A 6,603-nucleotide genomic window follows, 5' to 3' on the forward strand; every position below is an offset into this window, starting at 1 on the left:
ATGGTTTGAGTGTGAATTTGTTTAATAAGGTGACAATAATCATACAAGATTGCTTTCTCTTTAAAATGTATATTTAACTTTTTTATATTTATTTATTTATTTATATATATATATATTATTATTATTATGTATAATTTATATATATTATAATAATTATTTATTATACATTATTAATTATGATGTATTATATATTCATAGCCTATTTAACAAACGGCGTAACTCCGAAAAATATTTTACTGAAAATTATTCTACTCTCTGATACTCATACTTAGTATGAGTGAATTATTAAATCAAAAATTGATTTATAAATAATTTACTTCTTTAATAAAACAACTTTTTTTTGTGGTTTATGGTTATACTGATTTTTCTTCAAAAAGATGGCGAATTTGTATATCCGATTTAACTATGTTTCTCACACGAGTTATAGAGTGCAGTTGTCAAAAAATGATAAGGATATGTAGTAAGCACAAAATGTAACGTAAACATAAATTTTTCATATACATTTTCAAAGGGAATTAGAGGCCAGCAATGCCACTCGTTCGCAGTGCTCCCTCGGACATTCAAAACGAAAATATCCCTCGATTTGCTATGCAACACCACTGAAGGTAGGTTACATGCTTAAAAAACGATGCTCATAATTATTTTATTAACAACGGTTGGTAATTATTATTGATTATTATATCTCGGGTATTTATCATCGCTGTGTCTAGAGACACGGACGTTCGTGGTTGCAGAGCGCTCACGGACGTTCGTGGTTGCAAAGAGCTCACGGACGTTCGTGGTTATAAAGCGCTCACGACGTGATAAGAGTTAATGCAACAATATTTTATGTGATAAGAATGTATTATAAGTAGGGCTGTGAATTTAAGGCACTAAAAAACCTTGAAAAATGCATTTAAAAAATGCAAAAAAATATTCACTTAAAATGCAAAAAAAAGGAATATAAAATGCCAAAAATTATAGTGTAAAATTCATATTTATTATTTATATTTATATTAATATTATACATTATTACAAAAAAGTGTTTATTTAATAAAAAAAAAAAAAAAATAATAATAAAAATGTTGATTGAATTTGAATTTACATTTGCAAATATTTATTTACCTTATTCATCTTAGTCTTTAATGTTGCATTGGACAACAAGTGCTCGTTTGATATTTTCATATAAAAATGACTGCCGATTATCTATAAATAAATTCTTAAATGCCGAAAAACTCCTTTCAACATCTACAGATGTAATAGGAGCGTATCACATAAAAGCGATGTCATCGAAGTTGAGGTCATCTGGGAGAGACGTTCCTATTAAATCTGTTCCCTCGAGAATTTTTGATGTGTTACAAATTGTATTAAATCCCGTATTTTTTTCCAATATATTTTTTAATTTTAACTAAACGATCTTTCCTCTTTCATTTGTAATTTCATGAATTTTGTTTTGAAATTCTGTCACGATTTGAATAGAAACTGCGAGGGTACGACCAGACAATTCTAAACGAATGATAGTTTCAGGTAGTGTTCCAAAGTTAGATATAATGTATGCTAATAGTTTTAATAATATTTAATCCTACTTTTTTATTTTCATGTTTTTACATCTACAAGTGATTTTCATATATCAACATATTTTTATGTTTCTGTCAAATTAATGTTTTGAGTTCGAAGAATTTTAGTATGCTATACCTGAAAATTGTTTACAAAATAAGCACCTAGTAACACCACATGCTGTAAATGATTAATATTTGTTTATATCGATAAGCTTGGTATGGATATTGCGTTCTGCTATTTTGTAGAGCTTTCAGTGTTTTTTATACTGGGGAAAATATTTCAAAAAAACGTTTTTTGGTCTTACAGGTTTCATAAAGTGTGACAAAATTAGAATGAGCGGCTCCAACGAACTTTGTAGTATCTTTAAAAAGTCTATCATGCAATGCGAATTGTCTAAAAACTTTGATTACATCTTACAATATTTTTGATTAGTTGTAATTTTCAATTTATAATTAAACAAAATCTATTTGAATAGTTTTGTTTTTAATTTATGTTTTGTGTAACTATAGTCTCGGCAGTTAAATTATCATATTCATATTTACAAGGTTTTTATATCAATTTAGAAAATTTAAGTTCAAAAAATTGAGTTATTATTATATTATAAATTTTTCTAATCATCTTTCATTTTGCTATTGTAAATTTTTATTCATCAAAATTACTTGTTGTACACCCTATTTATTTCAGAACTTTCATTTTTTTTATTTAAAAAAAAAAAAAAAAATAAATAAATGTTATTAAGCAACTGTTATGGATAACATTACATTTCGCTATTTTATACTTTTTTTTTTTTTTAAATTAACTATAAATATATTTAATGTTACTATTTACAATTTGGGGATAATAGATACCCACTGTGCAATGGAATATTTCGGCAATATTTTTACAATATTAGTTTGTAACTTGTAATAATTACAATTTTTTTTCGTAGTTTTAATAATACAGGTAAGGTACAATTATTTTATTAGTTTTTTAAACAAATGATCTAAATTTAAGAAATTTTATTACGGGTGTTTAATACTTCAAATAAAACATTATTAGAGGAAGTTTATATGAATGTCATTTGATGATATTATTTGGTGCTTTTAATATATTATTTTTAGTAAAATGCTTTACATTAAAGTACTGTTCCTAAATAAGTTTAATTACATGATTTTTAGCTTTTTAAATGGACATAGACTATCTACTTTTTTATAAGAAAACATACTGCTTTGTGGGATTCAAATGATAATACCCTAGTAGTCCCTAGACTATAGAATAGTACTCAACGGTTTTGATTAAAATTTAATAGATTGAAATTTTTTTTCGTCAAAAATGTATATATTAAAGTAATATAAGGCACAACAATTCATACTTCAGAAGTTCCAATAAAAATGTTATCAAAACTCAACTTATAAACGGAAAAGAAATTAATCGTAATTATATAGTATATTTTTGTAGTACAGTTAAAATATATTGTGTGCCTTGTCGATTATTATTGATACTTATTCTGTCAACAGTTTTTTACTTTTGTATTTTACAACTGGAAAAAATTAAGTCAGCACGAAAATCAATTATCCATAAACATTGTGTTATTTATATGAAATACAGAGGAAATAAACTAGGACGTATTGATAGTCAACATATGTTACAAGTCGAAACCGAAACAAAATACTGAAAAGAAGTGCTAACTAAAATAATAGCTGTGGTAAAATCATTAATTAGTAAAGGACTATCATTTAGAGGTAACAATGATAAGTTTGGATCGACTCATAGTAGCAATTTCATCATGTGTTTGAAACTGAGATAGATCCTTTTCTAGCTAATCGTATTTCAAAATTTGGAAATAAGGTAAAGGAAGTATTTCTTATCCATTTTTTTCTGCGTATAAAAAGTTTATAGAATTGATCGGTGAGAAAGTTAAGAACACTATTGGTTATATGATATAAAAAACGCCAAGTATTCAACTCCTGATATTTCACATACAGACCAACTTTCATTCCTATTTAAATATGTCAAAACTTCAAAACTAATGGTGAACCCGTAGAGCGATTTTCACAGTTTTTTGCTAACTCTGGACACAAATTTGGAGGTTTGGCAGACGCAGTATTTATGGTGATTGGAGAAAATGAATTTGTTATTAAAAATTGTCGAGAGCAACCATTTGATAATGTATGAAACAAGTCAGGTGTGTATTCTGGACTTTAAGTTAGAATAAAGTATGCATGTCCTTGTGCTATTTTTGATCCACTTGCAGCATATTCGTTAAAATTAGTAGGGAAATATGCTGCTAGCTGCTGTACACTTTTTGTTGAATTTTTCAATTTTCTTCATACTTATATACATTTTTTTTTGCATCTACGTATCGTTGGGAAATATTGAGAGACCGTCTGACCAAATCCAAGAATAAAACAGTAAAAAAAATTGTCTGGTACTCGATGGGCAGCTAGACGAAAGTTGTTTAAGTCTTTCTCAAAACTGAACAGAACTTCTTAAAGCATTGAACAGTTTTATTAAAAACCAATAGAAAACTCTAAGACAAAATTTGAAGTAATGGGATTAATCAAAAAGATAAATAGCTTGGCAACGTGTATTTTCGTGTCATTTTGGAATGATATGTTATAGAGATTTAATCGTACGAATAAGAATTTAAAAACTGTTGAAATTGATTTAACAGTTGTTATAAACCTAAACACAACCTTAATTTATAATGTAACAGATTTAAGAAACACTTTTTATACTATGAACAATTCGGTATGGAAAAAAATCTGAAATTAACGAATATAAAGTTCCCAGGAAAAAAAAAAGTACCATATGATGAATCGTGTCAAGGCGACACATAATTTGAAGGTAGAGAATAATTTAAAATAAACACATAATTTGTCATATTAAATTATTACTTTCAGAGTCAAGGAAGCATAAAAACTCTTACGATAATATTAATATTAAAGATCATGTATAAATGAATGTATTCATTTTCACAGATACTTAAAAAGTTTACCAGGAGTTGTATCACCAAAACTATTTTAGAGTTATGCAAAATCATCAAAGATCAGAATTTAACAGATGTCTATCCATATTTTGATATTGCATTATGCATACATTTGTGCTGTCCGGTTTCTAATATTTTATCTGAACGGTCATTTAGTGTTCTGAAAAGATTGAAATCATGCTTAAGATCTTCAATGAAAGACAGCCGCTTAAACAACTTAGCAATTTTAAATATAGAATGTGAGATAATTAAATCAATTAATTATAATGAAGTCATTGAAGATATTTCTGTTCAAAAATCGCATTGTAAAATATAAAATATGTACATTATGTTTTTTTTGTTAAATTAAGTGTTTCAATGTTTATGAATCGTATTATAACATAATGTTTTTATACTTCTATGTATAATTTTATTGATATTTTTGAATAAAAATATATTTTCTTAGTGATCATAAAAATAAGGTAAATCAATATTTAAACTTTGGGAGCAACAAGTTATAAATACCAAGAACGTCAAATCTCTAAACACGCTTCTGGTCCTACATTAATGTATATATATACTATATTAAATAATACTAACTACAAAATAAAATTATAATTATAAAAAAACACGTAAATATATGTTTAGTCACAAGGCTCCTATGATTTGCGCACGTGTACGATCGTACAGCACAAATAACCGATTAAAAATATGATGGTTTTTTTAACGCGACCTGACCGTACGGACTTAGCGCAACAAAAGTAACGAAGCCGAGTCTGCAGCAACAAAGTACTCTTATAAATCTGAGATATCATATTATATAAAAATATAATTTCCCATACGTATCGAACATATTTTCATTTATCGTTATTCGTTAATCGCTTTGTATATCCAACTTAGGTAATGATAATTAATCGAGCCGCAACTCACCCATAGCCGTTATAGCTATATGAAATGAAATTTTGAAAATAACTACATTTATTTAAAGATATTATCTATCTATTTATACCATTTATTTATTCACACTGTTTTATGGTAAGATTTAATTGGTTCAAAAGTTAATAATAAAGTTCTTGAAAAATTGAAAAACAAAGCTAATTTTCGGGGTTCTTCGAGTTCTACAAGAACAGGCCTTTTTATGATCACATTTCATTGACAACGCTATTCATCATCTTTTTTTCATTTTTTTATCCACAGAGTTGTGGAATATTTTCTTGAATGTCACAACATCACCTGATTTTTAATTTTTTTTTTTGTCTGGAGGGGGCGAGGAGAGGTCTTTTGTATTTAATGTTCCAATTTTCTGATGAGACTATTTAACATTTTTCTAATTTTTTTTTTCAAAAAGTTATTCCAAATACTTTATACTGCTAAATACATTTCAATAAGTTTTCATAAACCGTTTTTTATATTTATTTGCTGATCACATTGTTAAACGATACAATTTGAATAAAAAATACTGTATATCAATACATCATTGTCCGAAGGATAAATAAACAACCTACCACGGGCGAAGCCGTGAAGGGTCGGCTAATTATTGATTATATGTGTATAAAAACATGAAAAACTGTCAGTTTTTTAATTTTTAGACAAGCGTTAATTTCTTATTGTTGGTAGATTAACTGAATTCTAGTTTTTTTTTACGATTGTGTATTTCAAAATATTCCCGAAAACCCTATGTTACTTGTCTATTATCCCTGAAGCTTAAATACAAAAAACTTCAGCATATTTAAATATTGATCGAGTAAGTAATAGTTACAAATTATTTTTATTCAGAACATTGAATAAATTAATTTTTGTTTATTAGTCTAATCATTAATTTATCTTTATCAAATTATAAGCTTGGTTATATTTTTTTTTTTATAGTTTTGATAATAGGTATTCATAATTGCTATTCGAAATTTTTTGAGTATTAAAAAGCTCTTTTTTTTTAATTACATTTTATTTTTATCATAATTTTAATTTTAATTCACTCGCGAGTTTTTATGGTTGACATTAATTATTATAGAAAATATTTAAAATTTTTGAAAAGACGTTTTTATTTATTTATTATTATTATTGATTTAAATAAAAAAGAAACTGTATTTATGAAAATACAAATCACTGTACAGTAGAAA

This window comes from Melanaphis sacchari, unplaced genomic scaffold (genome assembly GCF_002803265.2).
Source record: "Melanaphis sacchari strain LSU unplaced genomic scaffold, SCAv2.0 Contig4_pilon_pilon, whole genome shotgun sequence".
NCBI classification, from domain to species: Eukaryota; Metazoa; Arthropoda; class Insecta; order Hemiptera; family Aphididae; genus Melanaphis; species Melanaphis sacchari.